The sequence below is a fragment of the Manihot esculenta genome, chromosome 11 (assembly GCF_001659605.2).
Source record: "Manihot esculenta cultivar AM560-2 chromosome 11, M.esculenta_v8, whole genome shotgun sequence".
NCBI lineage: Eukaryota > Viridiplantae > Streptophyta > Magnoliopsida > Malpighiales > Euphorbiaceae > Manihot > Manihot esculenta.
Window position 1 is genome coordinate 24,199,847 of NC_035171.2, and position 20,967 is coordinate 24,220,813.

Consider the following 20,967-nt stretch of genomic DNA (forward strand, 5'->3'; position numbering starts at 1 on the left):
GTATCTTTTAGGATTTTCTAGCCTTCCTCCTTTGTCACGCATCACAACCATGACTGTGTGGAGAACCTCCTATACAACCAACCATCAATTAGTGTGTATTTAGAAGATTTTTTTATTACCTGTTTTGTTGATAACTCGTCGGCTGGAAGATCATCTTGTGATAAGAATTTATATACAGACATCATCCATGATTCTCCTTCTTCTATGGAGAAAGACTCTTCCATCTATGTTGTCAGAGTGTACAACTCCTCGAATTGCAATGGTTGAGTTAAGTGTTGTTCATATGCCACTGCCATCTTGGCTAAAAGATCTGTCTTTTCATTATTATCTCTGGCTACTGATAAAATTCGCAGCTCTCTTGCCTGCTCTTGATCTCCTCCATTATAGATCGGACATTTTTCTCAAATTTAACGAGGTTTAAAAATAGAAAAAGAAATTCAATAAGACACTCAGCAATCTAACTCAAAAAACTAAAGAGACGGCATCAACTATAAAACAACATCGCAACTCTTTGATATTAAGACTGAGTTATATTTTTTTAGAAAATTATTTAATATTTGATACATGTATTTTTTTAATCATTTGGGCTAAATTTTATTCTTTATTCTTTATTCTTTATAATTTAAAAAAAAAACTAATATTATATTAGTAACAGCGTGTATATATATATGTAGTAGGCTGATTTATTGTATTTTTTTAATTTAAATATCACTATATTATTATGCTTTTTAATCTATATATTGAATTTAGGTAAGTATTTCTTGTAAATATATTTGACTATATATTTGAATTTTAATTTCTTATTCAGCCCTAGAATTTTCGGGAGAAAGGCTCGGCCTTCTCTCTAAAATTCTCACATTTTTCTTCATCAATTCTTCTTCCCACTTTATGCAATCCTTTTTTTACTATTTTTTTTTAAGGTGGCCACATGTGAGTTTTCAATTAAATTCATTGATGGCTCTCCATTTTTTTTTTTCAATACTTTTATATTTCCCTCAAATATCAGATTTATTATTGATAAATTTAATTTCTTTCTCAATATTAAAATTTTTTCTCCCTATTTTTAGAGTTTCTTTTGGAGTTTTGATTTTTTATTACGGAATTTTTTTTAGTAAGATATTATCGCTTATATTATTTATTTGATGGATATTTTGATAATTAAAAAATTCAATATGAATTGTTAATTATTTTTTTATTAAAAACTTCAGACATCAAAGCTTAACTATTTTTTTTACCAATGAAATCTAATAATATGGCTTATTTTTTTTATTGACGTTGATGATACGCCTTCTCTTTTTAGCAAAAAAGATAATAAGTTTTTAAAAAAAATAATATTGTAGAGTTGTCTTTAATTTATCAAAATAAAAATAGACCATTTATTCTTCTTCGTCTAGATAAATTTTGAAATTTTTTTTTTAATTTTCTATATTTATATCGTTTCTGAATTCCACTTGTTTTCTGTTTGGCATCGATGAAACTAATAAATTTTCATTAAAAAAGAAAAATTCAATTCTCCTTGCCATGCGCACCACGTGGCTTATTCGGCGTGCCGCTGATTCATCGGATCTATACCATTCAGTGTGCGGCTTGCTTTTGTCAACAAAATGTCTGAAAGTTTTGCCGCAATTGCCGAGTTGGAGGGTCTTCATTGGGCCCACTTCAGCTTGAGACAAAGGATCATGACTGTAGTTGATAGCAGCCTAATGAGTCTGTATGCTTAGTGGACTCGGTCATATCATCAACTAATTGATTGATATATGACTAAACGGTGGAATATGGCCAGAATGTATAATTTAGCCTTTAAATTTTATATAAGAAGTTAATTGCTATTTTATTATTATTTTTAAAATTCTTCTACTTCACTTTTATAAAAATTTAATTATTTATAATTATAGATTTAATGGGCAGAAAAAGCTGAATATTCATAAAAAATAGATCAATATTTTAAAAATTTTTATAAAACCGAATCTTTCTTTTATCTCCTCTGGAACATATAAAATGCAGTTCTGCGAGCATTTTTTGTAATGCTTTTAGTTAATAAATTAAATTTAAAAAAATTAACAGTTAAATTTATTTAATTCATAAATTAATAGATAAACGGTAATTTAATCTCAATACTTTAATAAAAAATAAAGTTTAGTGCTTGTATTTTTAAAATTTTACTATCATTGGCATTTAAACAATTTATAATTCATTATCTATTATCTAGATCAGAGTTAATTTACTGTTAAATTTATTAAAAATGACATGAATGTCTTTTAGTTATATATTTTCATTTAAAATAATAAAATTTCTTAAATTTAATTAAATCTATAATTTAGTCATTTAATTTGAATTTTATATTTTTAATTTAATTTAATATTATTATAAATTTAACCATAAATATTTTACTATTTAATATACATATTGATGCGGCCAGAAAATAAAACTGTATTATAATTGGTTAGACCTGCAAGAAAGAGAACGTGAAGTGGTGGGTTTCCACGGCAGCCACTCCGACGCTCAAGTTAGTAAACTGAAAAATATGGCGAATATAGAACTTGAGAGTAATTGTGTAAGAGAATTGTATACTTTTACTTCTGTGATCATTTCCCTTTTATGCTGTAATAACATGGAGATAAATATAGAATTTGCTGATAATCTGGCGATGATGTGATCGGCTGTTTGATAAAGGATCCCACCAGGTTATCTGATCGGGAGTCCTATGATTACAGGCGTTACGGAAGTCCGCTGGATTGTGCCTGCTAACAGTAATTTTATGCTGAGACTTGATTTATTCAGGAGAGGGCAAGTCTTGATAATGAATTGGGTGTTAAAGTGTCTGGGTCTTCCTTTCCTGGGCTAGGATCGCGTTACCCACTTATTTGATCCTTGCTATTTGGCTCTGTTTTGTTGTAATAGCTCATGGCCTACTTGGAGCGATTGTTGTATAATATCAAATGTCTCCCGTTGGTTTTTAATTCTTCAGATTTGAAGGTGACAGTTGTTTTCACAATCTAGAGCATGTGGCCTTTTGAGATTGGTCTTCCCCTGCTCATGCCATTTTGCCTACCTAGCCCTTCAATGATTGTTGCGTCATTTCTTGAGTCGCATTTAAAGCCTATCGTCAAAACTGTCTTATAAGAACCCTTCTTCTTTTCCAAATATTACTTTTGCTCTCATCTATAATCTTTACTTTCAGAAAGACTCGATCGCTCCTTCTTTCTCGATTACACTCTTTTGATTTCATAGTAATTTATTTTTTCCTTTAAAAATGAATAGGAATACTTCCTCTTCTTCTCTTTCCCCTAGTGAGAGCTTCACCTTGAGCTCCCCTCTTGACGGTCCCATCCATGCCCCAGCTCCAATCGTCCCACTAGAAGTGACTTAAGAAGGCCAAGGTAGCCTGATTGGAGACACCTTGTCCATCCTATCAAAGCTGTAACGACCCGAAAATCGGACCGCTACCGGCGCTAGGATCCGGATCTACTTAAGGCCGCCGGAACCCGTAGCAAGCCTAACATACATCCTGTGAACCTGCTTAATCCCATACATGATCAACAACATACATAAAAATTAAAACTTTTCTTTCCATACTCATCAACCAAACTCAACCTGTGCATAACATTAACATAACATTGATCCCTCTGTGGGATCTCATCAGTGTCCCCAATGGGTGACAAAACATATGCTGAGTTGGTTTACATAAGTGACATAAAATAAACAAGATCATGTATAAAAAGGGATACAAAATTCTATGGTCAAGCACACACTAACATCCATAAACCTCATTACATAACTATACTGTACTTTCACATTACAATCTGATCATGTCCATTGCTAGCTATTACATAAGCATGACTTCTTTACTTTATCCGGACTCCCGCACTATACTGTACCTGCAAGCCTGGGGGTAAAGGGAGAGGGGTGAGCTAGAAGCCCAGTGAGTAGAGCTATTAAAACACGTTAACACTATGCTCTATGAAATGCATCATAACACAGACAATTCACATAAGGGTTGGGTGAACTTGTCACCAATTAGTCCAAGCTAACATAGTGCCAGGCCGTAGCATGGGGTCCTGGTCTTCCTGTCATACATACATTACTTACCATTATCCCAGGGCCTCCTCTGGGCTCCTAGTCTTCGAGTTTCACAATCGTGCCAGGCCGTAGAATGGGGTCCTGGTCTTTCATTTCCGTGCCAGGCCGTAGAATGGGGTCCTGGTCTTCCTGTCATGGACTAATTGGGTCATCCAACATTCACCCACATCAACAACAATCGATGCAATGCGGCATATTCGTGAATACTAATGCAATCATCCTATTGCATAATCATGATGCATGAAACATGATAAAACATTTAATTTAAAAGATTAAGTTTAGTTCCACTCACCTCTGACTGACTCTGACAACACCGAAGCAGCTGAACTCACTGCTGGGGTCCTCGGTTCCTCGGGTCCGAACCTACACAGGTGGACTCAAAATGAGGGACCAAACACACCTGAACATAACTATAAACTACTCCCCAAAAACCCCCTAAAACATCATGAAACAACCATGGAAAAACATGCAAAGAAGGCTTGGACAGGGCACTTTCGGCGGCAGGTTCGGCGGCCGAAAGTCCCTCAAGAGCCGAAAGTCAGGCAGTTTCGGCGGCACCTTCGGCGGCCGAAACTCCTAGACAGAGACGAAACTCATGCATGTTCGGCGGCACTTTCGGCGGCCGAAACTGCCCGACAGAGACGAAAGTCTCCCTTTCGGGGGCAAACTTCGGCAGCTGAAAGGCTGCCTTCCCAGCCATGTTCGGCGGCCGAAAGTCTTTCGGCTGCCGAACCTGGTTTCTGCCAAAGGGCAGAAACTTGGCTCCCTATGCACATTTCGCCTCCAAACTCATCAAACATGCATATAGCTCAACTAAAACATGCATACAAGTTCCTAGGGGTCTCAAACAATCATAAACCCCATCTACAACACTTCAAACATACACAATCAACACACATTGCTCAAAACATCAATATTAACCCATAACTCAACATATATCCTAACATGCATTTCTACCCAAAGAACTCATAAAATCTCACTTAAAACACATAAGGAGCTTAAGATCGGCTCTTACCTCTTAAAGATCGAGAGGGAGATGACCTAAACTTGGAGATCCACGAAAATGAGCTCCTGAGTTCCCAAAGCTCCAAAACTTTGCTCAAAAGCTTAAATCTTCAAAACCAAGTTAAAACAAGTGAAAATCTTGAAAGATTTAGAGGAAGAACATCAAAAATGGGTGAGGAACGGCGGAGAGCTCACCTTGGCCGAAAATGGGGAAAAGCTCGCCCGTTTTCGGCTAAGGGACCCTTTTATAGTGGCTGGCCAGACCACGTTCGGGGGCCGAATGTGCCTCCGCATGCATGCCATGTTCGGCGGCCGAACCTAGACTTCCCTCACTTATGCTTTCGGGGGCCTAAAGCACTCCCGAAGTGCATGCATGTTCGGCGGCCGAACTTGGGATTCGGCGGCCGAACCTGAGTTTTCCTCCAATGCTATTTTCATGCAAAAACTCATTTAATTTCATGCTTAAAACATTAAAAACATTAAAACATTTCATGAAAACATGGTTTTACCCTACTAGAGGCTTCCGACATCCGAGATTCCACCGGACGATAGGAATTCCGATACCGGAGTCTAGCCGGGTATTACAAAAGCGGGATGCATATAGACTTCATGATAAATACCAAATTCCTCATGAGACTTTTTGTGTTTTTACTCCTTCCTCGAACCTTTACGTTAATGACCTGATTCTTACAGATGATATTATTATAGTCTTTGAGGAGCAGTTGAAGGCGAATCTTCAGTTTCCCCTGGACCACTTTTTTGTTGATGTCATTTGGTTCCACAAGCTTCAGTTGCACAGCTGCGTCCCAACAGTTAGAAGATCTTGGTGGCTTTCCGATTCATTTGTCTCAATAACAATATTGAACCGAGTGTGGCCCTTTTCTTCCAGCTGTACCAGCTGGGTACTCACAAAAAAAAAAGTTTTGGCTTTTTAGTGGACCAAAACGTCAAACAATGTTTGACCGGATACATTCTTCCTTAAAGCAGTGGAAGAATAAGTTTTTCGTCCTCTATCACCAGACATTTGGAGTTTTGGATGCCTCCAAATGAGCTGAAACTTGTGGGTAGAGCTGAGAAAGGATGGGGTCCGACCGAGGAGAGATGAGGATAAGGCTCTAGCCTTTCTCTTGACGAAGGCGACTTGTTATTCTTCAGTTAAAATATGACTAGTAATCCTCAGCTCATTCACACTATCACTCATTAACCTAAGGTGTTTTGTCACATCATGATCATGATGCTTCTTGCAAATGTCAACATTATGATGAGAGCTCTAAACTTATCGATTGAGATCCCTCCAAATCTCTCTTTTAATACCGACCACATTTCTCTAACTAAGTCATATTTTCTAAACTCATACATAACGACATCATCCATACTATTAGCAAAGTGATGCAAGTACTTGAATTCTCTTCTTTCAAGTATTATATGCCTCACAGTCTCATATGTACTGAATAGTGCTTTTTTGTTCTAGGTTAAAAGCTTTTAGAACCTATTATTTCTCAGACACATATTGAAATTTCATACTTCAAATTGCATAATTTTCTCAATTTATCTCCCTTATTAAATTCAGTTATAATGGTTTTGAAAGTAGATGCCATTCTATTTCTAGATTAAGGGATATTTATCAACGTGAGTTAAGTCTTAGTTCATACATACACTAACCTTAATAATAATTAATTATGTTAATAATTATACTATATCAAGTTTAGAGTCGAAAGTTCACTATATTTCCAATCATCATTTAAAATCCTAATGTATTATAAAATAATACAATTAATTATATTAAGATTCATATATTAAATTACTCATAATTTAAGAGTTTGCGTACTAATGATAGATATTAAATATTATCTCGTCATATTAATATCAACATATGTTATCAACATAAAATGAACAATAATAATATTTGAAATAAAATAATATAATATTTAACATCATCAAACAAACAATCAAGCATCATTCATCATAAAAGTTATCCACAAAAGAAGGGAAAGCAATCTAATTCTACAATGATAACTATTATTCTGAAAACTGTGTACATCTAATATAGATATTTGTCACCGAAATAGATGATATAAGAGGTTTTTTCAAATCCTTTTTCAACTCACAGTTAATTCTAAGAAGTTTTAGTTTAATTTTGGACCTATTATTAAGTCTTGATAGTCCCATCAAAAGACACATAGTCTTATTTGCAATCCACTTGAAATATTCACCGATGAACTTAATAACTATGTGTCTGTAGGATTTATTGACATTCTCCTAGGTGGAATCCTGATACGGAGCAATTAGCATTAGATTTTATAATAGACTTGGACCGGACTTAATTTTTACTATTGACGTCCGTTTGAGGCCCACAATAACTTTTCAGAAAGAAAATTTCAAGACGCACAACTTTTAAAACTGTGACAAATGTGATAGGCCTATCACAATGTTTGAGGCGAAAATTTCATCTATTAGAGATTAATTTTGCATGTTAATTATTTTTTAAAATTTTTTCATAATTTTCTGTATTAAGATTTTTACTATTATAAATAGCCATTTTCTTGGCAGTTTTTGACACTTTTCAATTTTTAAGAATTCAATAAAAAATTTCAGTTTCTATCATTTCGTTTTCTGAATTTTTTCTTAACCAAATATTATTGGTTAAAACTCCTAATAGAGGCTAAACAGTCCTATTTCAAATCCAAAATTTCTTTTAAGTTGAGATTACACAACACAATCCTTAAAGCCACACAACTATTTTCATCTTGCAAGAGATCAATCGTTCCAAATGATTACTTGCATCTTGACATTCACATAGAACATAAATTGCATTAGATGTTCAAACTCATCTAAAATGTTTGTAGAATTCATCTCTAAGGAAATTAGCTGTCTAATCATCTCGTCTACCTTAGCTCTCTGCTCAACAATAATAATTGTACGAGAAGCATGAATGACTCGTACCTTACTAGGAGCTAACACCATTTTTCTACATACATAGAAAATAAATAAAAGTTCCCAAATTAAATAATAATAATAATAAATAAATGATAGTAACAACAAAATAAATATCTTGGATATTTTCAAAAATAAATTTGTTAAATTATACGATAATAAAAAATAAATAATTGTCAAAAGAAATGCGTGTTTTTTTTTTAAATGCCATTCATCTATAAAAGATTTATTTATTAATTTTTTTAACCAGAAATTTTTTCTCATCTAAAAAAATATTAAAAATTTTCCTTTGGGCTACTAAGGTGCCCAGCCCGCGTGCCTAGGCTTGTGCTTGTGCCTAGAGCACACGTGGGCCTGGTGCCTTAGGCCTGGGTTGCGCCCAGACTGTTTACAGCCCTGCGCTCCCGTTGGTCCAGGCCCGGCCTAGATCGTCCTCACTTGCTAATTCTCACCCACCGAGGGTGGCGAGTGTAGGCCACGCTTTTAAGCCTGTACCGTCCTCACGTGCTAACTCTCATGTGCCAAGGGTGGCGAGTGTAGGCCACGCACTGCCTTTGGTGCCTATTGTGCTCTCCGTTTCTTTTCCAGTGGGAAGTTTTCGAGTGCTTTAAATCATTCTTTGACCTCTAATTTTACTAAAACCTAGTCACTAAACCTTTACCATGACTAGAATAGGATTGATATGGATTTATAAAATTTAAAACTCATAAAAATTTTGGTCTAATTTTAATTAATCATGTCTCATTCTTTTTTATTTAAAAACTATGTGCTATATATCATTGAAAAGCTCCATTCCTTTACTGTCTAATGATTTCAGTTTTACATACCAGAAAAAATTAGAATGCAAGATATAATCATTCAAATATAGCTATTTAAACATATTTAAAAACTAAAATAAATTAATTTTAATTCACTAAACACCCATAGAATATGTAAAAACACAAATTTTAATTATGAATTACAAAAAACATAGAATTTGATACCAATATTAAAAATGAAAGTTTTCAAAATCTAAGAAAATGAAAAAAAATCACCTTGTATTATGTAGTCCTTGTCTAATCACGTGTTTTAAATAAATCATGCATATAATTTTATGGTCTAATTATTTTCTATATGAATGGAAATTTCAATTTTTTTACTCTAGCAAACTGGCACAGGCATGATGTGCGGGCTGAGAGAACATTAATAGGCGCATGATGGTAAGATGTGCGGGCCGAGAGAGCATTAATAGGCCCATGGTGGTAAACAAGTGCAGGACAGATCTGCGGAGCGTTGATTGGCCAGCGGGACGTAGGGAGGCACGATGCGCTGATAAATGCAGCAGGCGGTAAGAGTTGTAAACTAAATTAAGAGTGTTATATTAAGATACCTCACAAATTTGACTTTTGAGCCCTATCATTATTGTACTATTGTGGTTGTAAGGCTTTAAAGCTGTGGTACTCAATGCCTTATAATTTATGGTCTTTGAATCTTACTATTTTGACACTAAGACTACCCGATATTTACGGCTTACGAGCCCTACCGTTTTAATACTTCATGCTCTATCATTTATGTAATGACTCGAAATTTTCGTTTTAGTTAAATTTTTTTATTTCAATTATTAATTTATTAATATTATAATTTTGAAAGTATTAAATTTTGAAAATGTTAAATTAGTTATGAATTTGATAAATTGCTTTTATACTATTTATCTATATGCATATATTATTTTTATATTTAACCAATTGATTTTATTAATTTTTAATATTTTAAAAGAGAATGACATAAAAATATTTATTTTTTATTTATTATTTTATTAATTATTATTTTGTTAGTAAATAATGTAATGTAAATGTAATGATAATGTTGAGTTTTATTATAATTATATTATTTTAAAGGAGTGTATTAAATTTGGTAATACTTAATTATTTTGTAGATTTATTAATATCATTCTATCATATTATTTTATTATTTATGAGTTTTTTTGTGTTTTTAAATTTTTAATTTTAATACCTTGAATTCTGGGGTTTTAAAGAAATCATTTACATGTACCATTATAATAAATTGAATTATTAAATTCATTCAATTGAATATATTTTGATATTAAATTATTTAAATTATAAACTAACAATATATAATATTATTTTAAGTTATTATTTAATATATATATATATATTGAAATAGTCCGGTCGAAACTAATCCAAATAATTTTTGGATCCATTTTTCATTTGATCCAAAATAATTAATTCAAATTATTTAGTAGTTTTGTGTTAGCTATTATCTTCAATTCGATTTACCGTAACTTTGCCGACCACATCAAGCAGTTCTCACACTTTTCAATGCTAAATTTGCGACGTTCTCATTACAACTGAATCGGATACGATTGCTAATAACTCTGGACTCTCGAGTATTGTGATTCGTTAATATCTCAGGCGGCTTTATCTCGTCTCTCACGGGTAGCCCTTTTTCTCGCAGGTCACTAGCTCCGCACAATTTGTATGATCCAAGATGACTTTGATACCAATTAAAATAGTCTGGCCGAAACTAACCCAAATAATTTTTAAACTCATTTTCCATTTAAGTCCAAAATAATTAACCCAAATTATTTATTAATTTCGTGTTGGCTATTATATTCAATTCGATTTACCGTAATTTTGCCGACCATATAAGCAGCTAATCCTCACATATATAAATTAAAGGAGTTAACTAAATATACTTAGGACTCAAATAGCTGGGTTATTTGAATGAACTTGTATTGAATTAGGTTATTTTAAAAGATCAAGGATTAATGTGTACGTTTTATTTTTAAGTTAAAAAAAAATAGAGAAAAACGTACATCAAAAACTCATTTCTCCTTCCCTCTCATGCTCTTCCTTTCTCTCTCTCTCGCTCTCCCTCTCTTCCCTCTTCCGCTTTCAATTTCCACTAGCCACCACTCTCACCGTTAATAATAGCGAGCTTCATCGGAAGACAAAAATTTAAAAATTGCATATTTTTATATTTTAATTTTAAATTTTTAATTTTGATACTATAGACAAAAATTTAAAATTTAAAGAAATTTTATTCAGATTAGAAAAGCAATATAGGGGAAGTGTGGTTGTATCTAGGTGGCATCCCATGTGGCAATTTTTGTTCTCTTCCACTAGGCCATACGTGATACATCAAACTTACTCTTAACTCTAACCCTAAATTGTCTTAAAAAAAAGGCAATTCCAAGCGGTTCAGCCTATTATCAACTTCCATGGGCCACTATCCTTAATGCAAATAGTTGCATAAACGATGTGTCTTTAATAAACAAAAGGCTAGCGAGCAATTTCAACGGTTATGGATATGTGATGTTTAATAGTTCGTCTTATTCGAAGAAAGAACTAATGAAGCTAAAAGAGTAAAGTTAACGGTATTCGGTTCGAAAAAATTTATCGAATTGAATTAATTTAAAAATTCAATTCGATTTTTTATTCATTTCAATTCGATTTGATTTTTAATTTTAAAAATTTTAATTATTTCAGTTTGATTCGATTTTAATCAGAAAAAAATCAAAAAATCGAATCGAATTGATTAGTGATAATAATATATTATTTTCAATGATATAGAGAGATTAGATCATATTAAAATTAAATTTTAAAATACTAAAAATAAAGTGTAAAAAATAAAAAACTTATTAAAATTTTAATCGAACCGAATCGAATTGAATCAAATCGGTTCGATTTAATTTGATTTTTAACCAAAATCAATTCGGTTTGATTTTCATAAATACTAAAATTTCAATTTTCGATTTATTCGGTTCGGTTTGATTTTAAACCGAATCAACCGAATGCCCACCCTATTAAAGAGCCATTTATTTGAGAAACTGAAACATATCCAACTGTTGAAGAATCAAATTGATTCCTCTAAGTTCCACATTAGATCTACCTCCAATTTCCTAAAATAGAAAAAAAAAAGTCACAACCACCAACACCAGCAAGAAAATTTTGGGAACGAGAGGCCATTTCAAGTAGTGAATTTTGGATTTAAGGCAAAAGAAATGAAGTGATCGATTCATTTAGAGCACAACCAATTGATGAAAAATATGCCTAGATTTTGATGAATTAGATGAAGTACAAGATGTGAGATTCTCCTATGGATTTTGCTGCTGCTGTGAGATTGGCCTTCAATAGTATAATTTTGTCGAGCAGCTTGTGTCCATATTTGAGGAATGGTATTGACCAATTAGAGAAAGAAATGGAGAGAAAAATTATGAGCATGAACATGAGCATAAGCAAGTCTAAGAAGTGCAAGCTAGTTCTTGGGATCACGTACCCAATTGTTGTGTCGTTGATGGAGAAAAGAAGGAACAAGAAAATATAATGAATTTTATAAATCTGATCCAATTGGGAAATCAATGCCACCAAGGGTCTATCGCTCAATGTATATTTTAAATAATAAACTTAATTTAATAATTTTTAATCATGCTTAACTCTATAAGAAACTCTAATGATGTTGATGTTGCACGTGGGTGCCATTAAAAAAAAAAAAAAAAAAAACTCTTTTTAGCTAAATTAGCTAGAACTGAGAAAGGATTATGAAGAAAATGCCATATTAATAACTTCAATTTGAGAGAAACCTCAAGGTGCCAAATACTCTTCCACATAACTATAGAAGATAATGGACGAGTGATGTTGTGAAATTTCCTATTACTCATATATTTTTAAAACTACATCAACTTATTTTCATGGGTTCTCCTTAACTTTATTATATTTTTATATTTAATTATAGAATTTTTAATTTTGGTATATTATTTGATATTTTCACTTAATTTTTAGTATTTTTAGAGGGCAAAACAAGTGAAATGAAAGAGACACTTTAAATAGGAATTCAGGTGAATTTGAAAAGATTCTGAAGAAATAAATAAAAACATGGGGTAGCCCTATATTTTTGCCATTGTCCCATATTTTGACTCTCTGCCCAGTGTTTTTCCTTGGACAAAATTTTGGGCCCGAAGCATGCAGTAGAAAAAACGGTGTAGACTTGTATTTTCATAGTCTATCCCTTGTTTCGCTCTCTTTCACGCATTTGGCTCCATAGGTTTGCCAAAAGTCCTAATCCTCTAGATTTTCCTCTAGGGCCATAGATTAGAAGTCTCAAGAGGGTATAAGTACATAGTAATTGAGAAACTAAATGACTTTTTATCTATTTTTGAACAGATGTACACGACGAAAATCATGGGGATCAAGGAGGAAGAATTGAAAGATCTAGAAGGTGAAATCCACACATCTAGAGCTTTTTTTCCTTCTCTTATTCTTTTGATTTGTTATTCATTATTATTTTAGGATAATTTTTCAATTGATTTTATTCTTAAATTCTTAACATGAGCAACTAAATTCCTTTTATAGAGGACTTGATGTAACTTGGATTATTGATTCTTTTTAATTTATTTGAGTTGATTTTCTTTACCTATCTATTATTTAACTCTTGAGATTAATACTTTTGAATACCTACGAGATGCTGGAATGATTTTACCCTGAAATTAATACTGGAAGCGAACGTTTTAGGAAATAAATTGAAAATTGAATATCACAGGAATATTAATTGGATTGGGAATAAATGTTTCACCTGTGGAGCTTTAGAAAAAATAATCACACTGTTTGAAAAATTAATTAAAGTGTTATCAGATTATTGAGACATAGGTGATAATTTTTAGTCAATTAAATTAGTCTTATTTAGGGGAGAGGATCAATTACCTTATGATTATTTGCTATAGATTTGATAATTAAAATTATATTGTTAACCAAATGAATTAATTGAATTAAGTCTAAGCGAAATCAAAGTATCCTAGTACTTAATATTAATTATTTCATGAATTCTGCCTTGTTGAGTTATTAATTTTATTATTTTATTTTATTTCATGTCAAATCTTACTATCATCATTATTATTGGTAGCCTTAATAATAATTAGATTTACATACATTTTAGTACTTAATTTCTAGTCCTTGCGGATACAATACTCTACTCCCTCTTTATTACACCACAAGAAATTCACAATTTCCCAACGGAAAATAATATAATTCTGTTACTGACTCAAATCACTTACGGATTACCAACGGATTTTATCCGTTGTAGAAAATCTCATTGGTAATTCTATTTCCAATGGCATTTCAAAATTTGTTAGTACCTACAACGGACCAATAATGGAAATTTCCATTGGTAATTAAAATGGATTACCAGTCGGTTATTGAAATCAAACGTTCTTGATAACTGATTTCATAATATTACTGATTAAACTTTTGTCATTATTCCGTCACAAATACTAACGAAGTTTCTGTTACTATTCAATTACAAATACTAACGAAATTTATGTTACTAATCCGTTACTGTAGAGTACAATAACTAATTGGATCACTAACGAATTTTTCTTGTTATTGATATCAACGGACAATCCATTGATAATCCATTAGTGATTATGGAATTTTAGCAATAGCATCATTTATATTTTCACTATATCCATAATTTTCATAATACTATGTATCTATACATTAATTATATTTATGATCTGAACACAAACATAATCAATTATATTATATAAAAGCAAGTACCAACTTAAACATTAAAATTAAAATTTAAACTAAAAGTGTTTTAAAATATCAAACATTGCATAAGTAATATCTAATTTAAGTATAATATGTAAAAAGTTCCACAAGTTAAACTAATAGTGGCATCATTATCTATAAAACATATCAAACTAAACTCGTCAGCTCATCATCTGTATCTTCATCATTGTCTGCATGCTGGTCAGGATCAAACAGGGCATCATCACATTGTTGTTGCGGAGAAGGGGGGATAGGAGCAGATGTCCGAGAGGATCTCCTGATACCCTATTGTGCCATTATTTAAGCATAAACTCTTGAAACTGCTCCACAACTAAGTTTAGTCTACCTTTCTCTATCTCGAGCCAATCAATTTTATTCTTCATCAAGTTCATTTCCTCACTCACAGCAATATCCACATGGGATACGGAGGAGAATGAGGCAGAATAATACGAAGAACTACGGAAATATGCAGAAGCATGGGACCCTAGTCCATAAACTCAACTTTTCTTCTGCCTGCCAATTGCCTTGTAATACAGCTGGGCCTTATCTATGTTTGGTGGTTCACTCATTCTCTCTTGTTGCTGCGTAGCAGACTTTTTCAACTTTATATAGCGTTTCTGCAGTCTAAAAATGTATTAACATAATATTTATTTGATAATATAACAATTAAAAAGGTGATTACAAATTTAACATCTTATAAACTTACATAAATAAACTGCGACCTTGCATCAACAAACTCATCCATCCTCTTTATCTTGTGTGTTCGCTCAAAAAGCTTATGAGGATGAGGACCTCTTCCCAAACTTTCTTTTTGTTGATAATTATATTAAGAGTAAAATTATTAATGCAATAAGAAATAAATAAATAAATAAAATTTTAATTATAAATACCATCCTTTGCTGGTGGGTATACAGTGAAATAGATCCACAAGTGTACCAAGAAATGCCAGATTCTACACCTCCAACCTCATTGTGTCTGTTTTCAGAAAACTTTTTATACTTCTCTTTGTATTTATAAGTGTTCCAAGCTTCCTGTCACTTCTTCAAAACATAATCTAAAGTAGCTATATTCTTTGACATTCCTTTTCTGATTTCACACATAAGCCCTCTATATCTCTCAACTATCTTCTTTTGCTAGGCAATTTTCATTAATCTGTCAATTGCTTTATTCCAAATAAAATATTTTTGTAAAAACATTGAAATATTATCATTAGTTATTTGATAATAAAAATTCTTGAAAATATATATATTGTTATTATTACCTTGAATTCTCCCCGATAGAAATCCTTAATGTCTTTTGTTACGGTCTTCTTTGAAAAAAATGATCTTTGCACTAGTTTTTTTATACAATAGAAGTTCTCTATCATGACGCTGCCATCTGGTAATATCTCCTTAATAAGTTGACAAATCTCATCAAAACACTTCTCTAAAAAATAGTGTTTAGCCTTCAAGTTCAATAAACGAGAAACTACTAATAATTGAGAGTGATTTTCACATTTAGACCATAACTCTTGATTCGCAGCATTTAACATATTATGAAATTTTTGTGCAGCAATATTTGGTAGCTCACATATCTCATTATTATGTACATGAGGACTTGCTGCATCTATGACCATATCTTCAAACTAATTAAAATCATCATGATCATCATTGTCAAGTACATGAGGACTTGATGTATCTAAGGGTGGATTATTTTGGTGTTTACGAGAAGATTGATGTGCTTCAGTCTCTCCATGCAAGTACCATTAAGGTAATTATGTACAAAATCATGCTTCATTAAATGATAATTGAAGGTATTTTCATCATGAAATCTACAATTTTGACACTTAAATCTGTTGCACGGACAACAAATTTTATCACCATTTAAACAACTTGAAAAATTCTTAGTTGTTTGAATAAATTTATTTATTCCATCCAAGAATATGAAATTCAATAAACCCTCTTTCAATCGAGAATACATCCAGTTTCTATATGGCGAAATATATGCGGTAAATAAATCTACTTAAAAGTTAATGTGAAAAGAATTTCAAAGTGTGAATGCACATTACTAAAAAAATACATCTGTTAACGAACAATTAAATAGTAGAATATCAATCAAGAATGAAGGAGGAAAGGGAGCTCAACATAACTTCTTTCATTTCTAAAGTGTTTAAAATTTGAATAGCAACCCTAAAAATAGATCCCATGCGGTAGAAATCAAGGCTAAATTTGAACACTGATGACCTATAATTACCAATTCACAAACTTTCCTATTGATGTGACATTGACTTACCATCTACATCTCTTTCCTTCACCATCAACCTCCCTCTTTCTCTATGCTAAAGCTCAATCTCCATTATTTTCTCATACACACACACAAAAACCAACAAAACCCATTTGGGAAACTAGTATACCAACTATTCATCAAAGAGCCAATAATAAAAAAGAATGAAGCAGAAGATGTATAGAAATAACAACAAACAAAAGTAAGATTAAAAATTAAACTTGTAATTTTTAATTTTTATTGACGACTTCTCTATCATTATAGAGAACAATAAGAAATATAATAGAGGAATCATAAAGAACAAGTACTTAAGAAAAAGAAAAGCAAGAGAAAGAAAAAGAAAATGATGATTATTAGGATTTTGGAAAAATAGTTGCAGAAGAAGAAGGAAATTTTATTTAGATAGGAAAAGAGAAATGATTGGAGTTTGGAGAAGAAAGAGAAAATATATGAACTTGGGTAGATTTTTATTCTAAGACATTCAAGATATTTCATGCTGCTTCTGTGTGCACAGCAGTAGGTGCCTACTGTTGCTGTAGTGTGCTGCTGTGCATAGCAGCATTCCAGTCATGCTGTGCACAACAGCACAGTAGCATTTCAGTCATGCTATACACAACAACATTCCTTTCATCAATTACAACACATGTAAGCACAATTGTCTAAATGTATTATTACATCACATCTAGAAACTCAAGTCCAAATTATATTCTAAAATTGGACACACAAGTCCAAACTCAAGTCCAAATTAAACTCAATTTCTTAAAGATCTAGACACAATTGAGGTGCATCGAGAAACTCAAGTCCAAATTACCAATTTACAAACCTTCTTGTTGATGTGACATTGACTTACCATCTACATCTCTTTCCTTCACCATCAACCTCTCCCTTTCTCTAAGCTAAAGCTCAATCTCTATCATTTCTCATACACACACACACACAAACCAACAAAACCCATTTGAGAAACCAATATACCAACTATTCATCAAAGAGCCAATAATAAAAAAGAATGAAGTAGAAAACGTAAAGAAATAACAACAAAAAAAGTAAGATTAAAAATTAAACTTGTAATTTTTAATTTTTGTTGACGACTTCTCTGTCATTATAGAGAACAATCAGAAATATAATAGAGGAATCATAAAAAACAAGTACTTAAGAGAAAGAAAAGTCAAAGAAAGAAAAAAAAATGATGATTATTAGGATTTTGGAAAAGGAGTTGCAGAAGAAGAAGAAAATTTTGTTTAAATAGGAAAAGAGAAATGATTGGAGTTTGGAGAAGGAAGAGAAAATATATGAACTTAGATAGATTTTTATTCTAAGACATTCAAGAAATTTCATGCTGCTTCTGTGTGCACACCAGCAGGTGCTTGCTGCTGCTGTAGTATGTTGTTGCTGTAGTATGCTGTTGTGCACAACAACATTGCAGTCATGTTATGCACAACAGCACAACAGCATTTCAGTCATGCTATGCACAACAGCATTCTTTACATCAATAACAACACATGTAAGCACAATTGTCTAAATACATTATTACATCACATCTAGAAACTCAAGTCATTACATTCTAAAATTGAATACACAAGTCCAAACTTAAGTTCAAATTAAACTCAAGTCCAATTCCTTAAAGATCTGGACACACAATTGAGGTACATCTAGAAACTCAAGTCCAAATTACATGCTAAGATAAGAGCAATTACAACATATATAAGCACAAAAAAATAGCAAAAGAAGCAATTGTTGTCTCACTATGTTAACTGCATGCATGAATGCAATTCAACTCAGCTGAAAGCTTAAATTTGCTAATGAAGTTAGATCTCATTGTTATTTTTATAAAAATCCTAGTTTTGGATAAGAATCAATTATATTTAATAGCCATTATGATTTTCCCAAATCATATGGTCCTGCAGTCTACTATGTCAAAACAATCAAAGGATAGAAGACATATTTGAGCAGCAAACTTAACATAATAAATGAACACAAACCTAGTTGAGCATCATTATTAGCATGAAAAGCTTACCTGATCAATAGCAGGGTGATTGAGAAAATTACTTACTTTTGATGAAAGGGAAGGACGTTGCTGAAGAGAGGGAAGGAGAGGGAAGGTGAGGGAATGTGAACAATGTCAATAGATGTTGACAGTGACAGTGGTGATGACAACCAATCGGAGATAGACAAGCAAGTGATATGATAGGTGACTGCTATCGTGAGTGAGATATCGGAAAATTTGAAAGAACTTGCACCTTCGAAAATTTGGATTATGGACAGTGAGATATCATGTAAACAATGTCGTCCAAGGTGGATAGTGACAATGGTGATGGCAGCTGACCGAAGATACACAAGCAAGAGTTATTACAGGCGACGATTATCGTGAGTGAGGAATCGAGAAATTTGTAGGAACAGGTTTAGTTAGAAGAATAGTGACAGGCGCTTCTGAAAATTTGTGTTACAAGCCTGTGAATACAATCACTCAAATAAATTTGGGTAAAATAGATTTAGTTAGAATTAATCTGTTAGTGATTGGTATAATCGCGGGATGTCAAAGACACTAACGTACATCAGTCTGCTAGTGATAGTAATGAAGGAAATGTCCATCACTGCCTTTTGAAAATAAAAACATGATAATAACGGAATTTATAATGACAAAAAATTCGTTAGTGACTCTATACCAGTTACTAACATCGGCTAGTAATTTGTATATTCACTAATGGCTTTTCTAACCGAAATTGAGTCTATTAGTGTAAACAATAAAATTTCAATTTCGTTAGTATTGCGGTTATTGTCACTAACAGAATACTTTCCATTAGTGATTTTAGTCTTTCTTGTAGTGTTACTTAAGATGATTCCATATGCTTGTGGATATCATTGCTGTCAAGTTTTTGTCACCATTGCCGGGGACTAGCAACACTAAAATTAGAATAGTAAACGATGTTATTACTTTAGATATTTTATTTATTTTATTTTATCGTTTTTGCTGACAGGTAGTGCATGAGAAATAAGGGCATTGAAAAGCCTTTGTAGTACCACCCAGAGATCGAATGCACTTGTCATCAGAATAGAAAGAAAGTCAGAGGAAGCAAGAGTATTGCTCCAATAGCAACTGAACTGAAAATTAAACCAAACATAGTTGAAAATAGAGTTGTTTTTGAATCTGGTGATGGAAACAACAACAATGCAGTAGTTGCAAATCCAGTGGTTGGAGAAGAAGCTAAACCATACAATCACAGAACACTTCGAGACTATGTTAGACCTAATATTAGACAAATTGGGTCAAGGATTGTTAGACCTGGAGTGCAAGCCAATAATTATGAGCTAAAACCTTCACTGGTACAAATGTTTTAGAACACACTTCAGTTTTGCTGGTTGTCTAGTGAAGATCCACGTAATCATTTGGAGCAATTCCTAGATCTTTGTGATAATTATAAGCAGAATAGTGTATCATATGAAGCTATTAGATTGAGCCTATTTCCTTTCACATTGAAGGATAAGGCCAAGGAGTGGTTACAAAACCTTCCACCTAGATCAATCACTACCTAGGATGATTTAGTAGATAAATTTTTAAAAAGGTTCTTTCCACCAACAAAAACATCAAAATTGAGGAATGAAATCTTTTATTTTTTGCAGATGGAGTCAGAACCACTTTATGAAGCCTAGGAGAGAATGAGGGATATGCTTAGAATATGTCCTCACCATAAACTATCAGATTGGATGGTTATAGAGAAATTCTACTATGGGCTCAATGCCAACACAAGAAATATGGTAGATAATGCAGCTCGAGGATCATTCATGAGAAAAGAAATCCTTGAAGCCTTTGCCCTTTTAGATAAATTGGCCACCACAAATTTTGAGTTTTCCATAGATAGGATTCCACCCAGGAGACCTCTAGAAATGCATAAGATTGACATTATTTATGCACTACAAGCTCATGTAGAAGTTCTAACTAGAAGGTTGGATAAATTTACTACTATTCTGTTAATTATGTGGTGCAGATATATGAGAAGTGTACTAGCAACCATGATTCCAATGAGTGTCTGATGGACTACTCTCTTTTACAAGCTGAGTAGGTTAATTATGTGGGTAATCAACAATAGCTAGCAAAACAATCCATACTCCAATACTTACCATGAAGGTGGGAGAGATCATCCGA

General features: G+C 32.5%; 1 non-coding gene across 1 annotated transcript; it reads right to left on the reverse strand.

The window, feature by feature from the left end:
* Positions 1-20,411: 20,411 nt before the first annotated feature.
* On the reverse strand, positions 20,412-20,518 carry LOC122725218. The gene has a single exon (XR_006352688.1). It is a non-coding gene; the product is annotated as a small nucleolar RNA R71 (small nucleolar RNA).
* Positions 20,519-20,967: the final 449 nt, after the last annotated feature.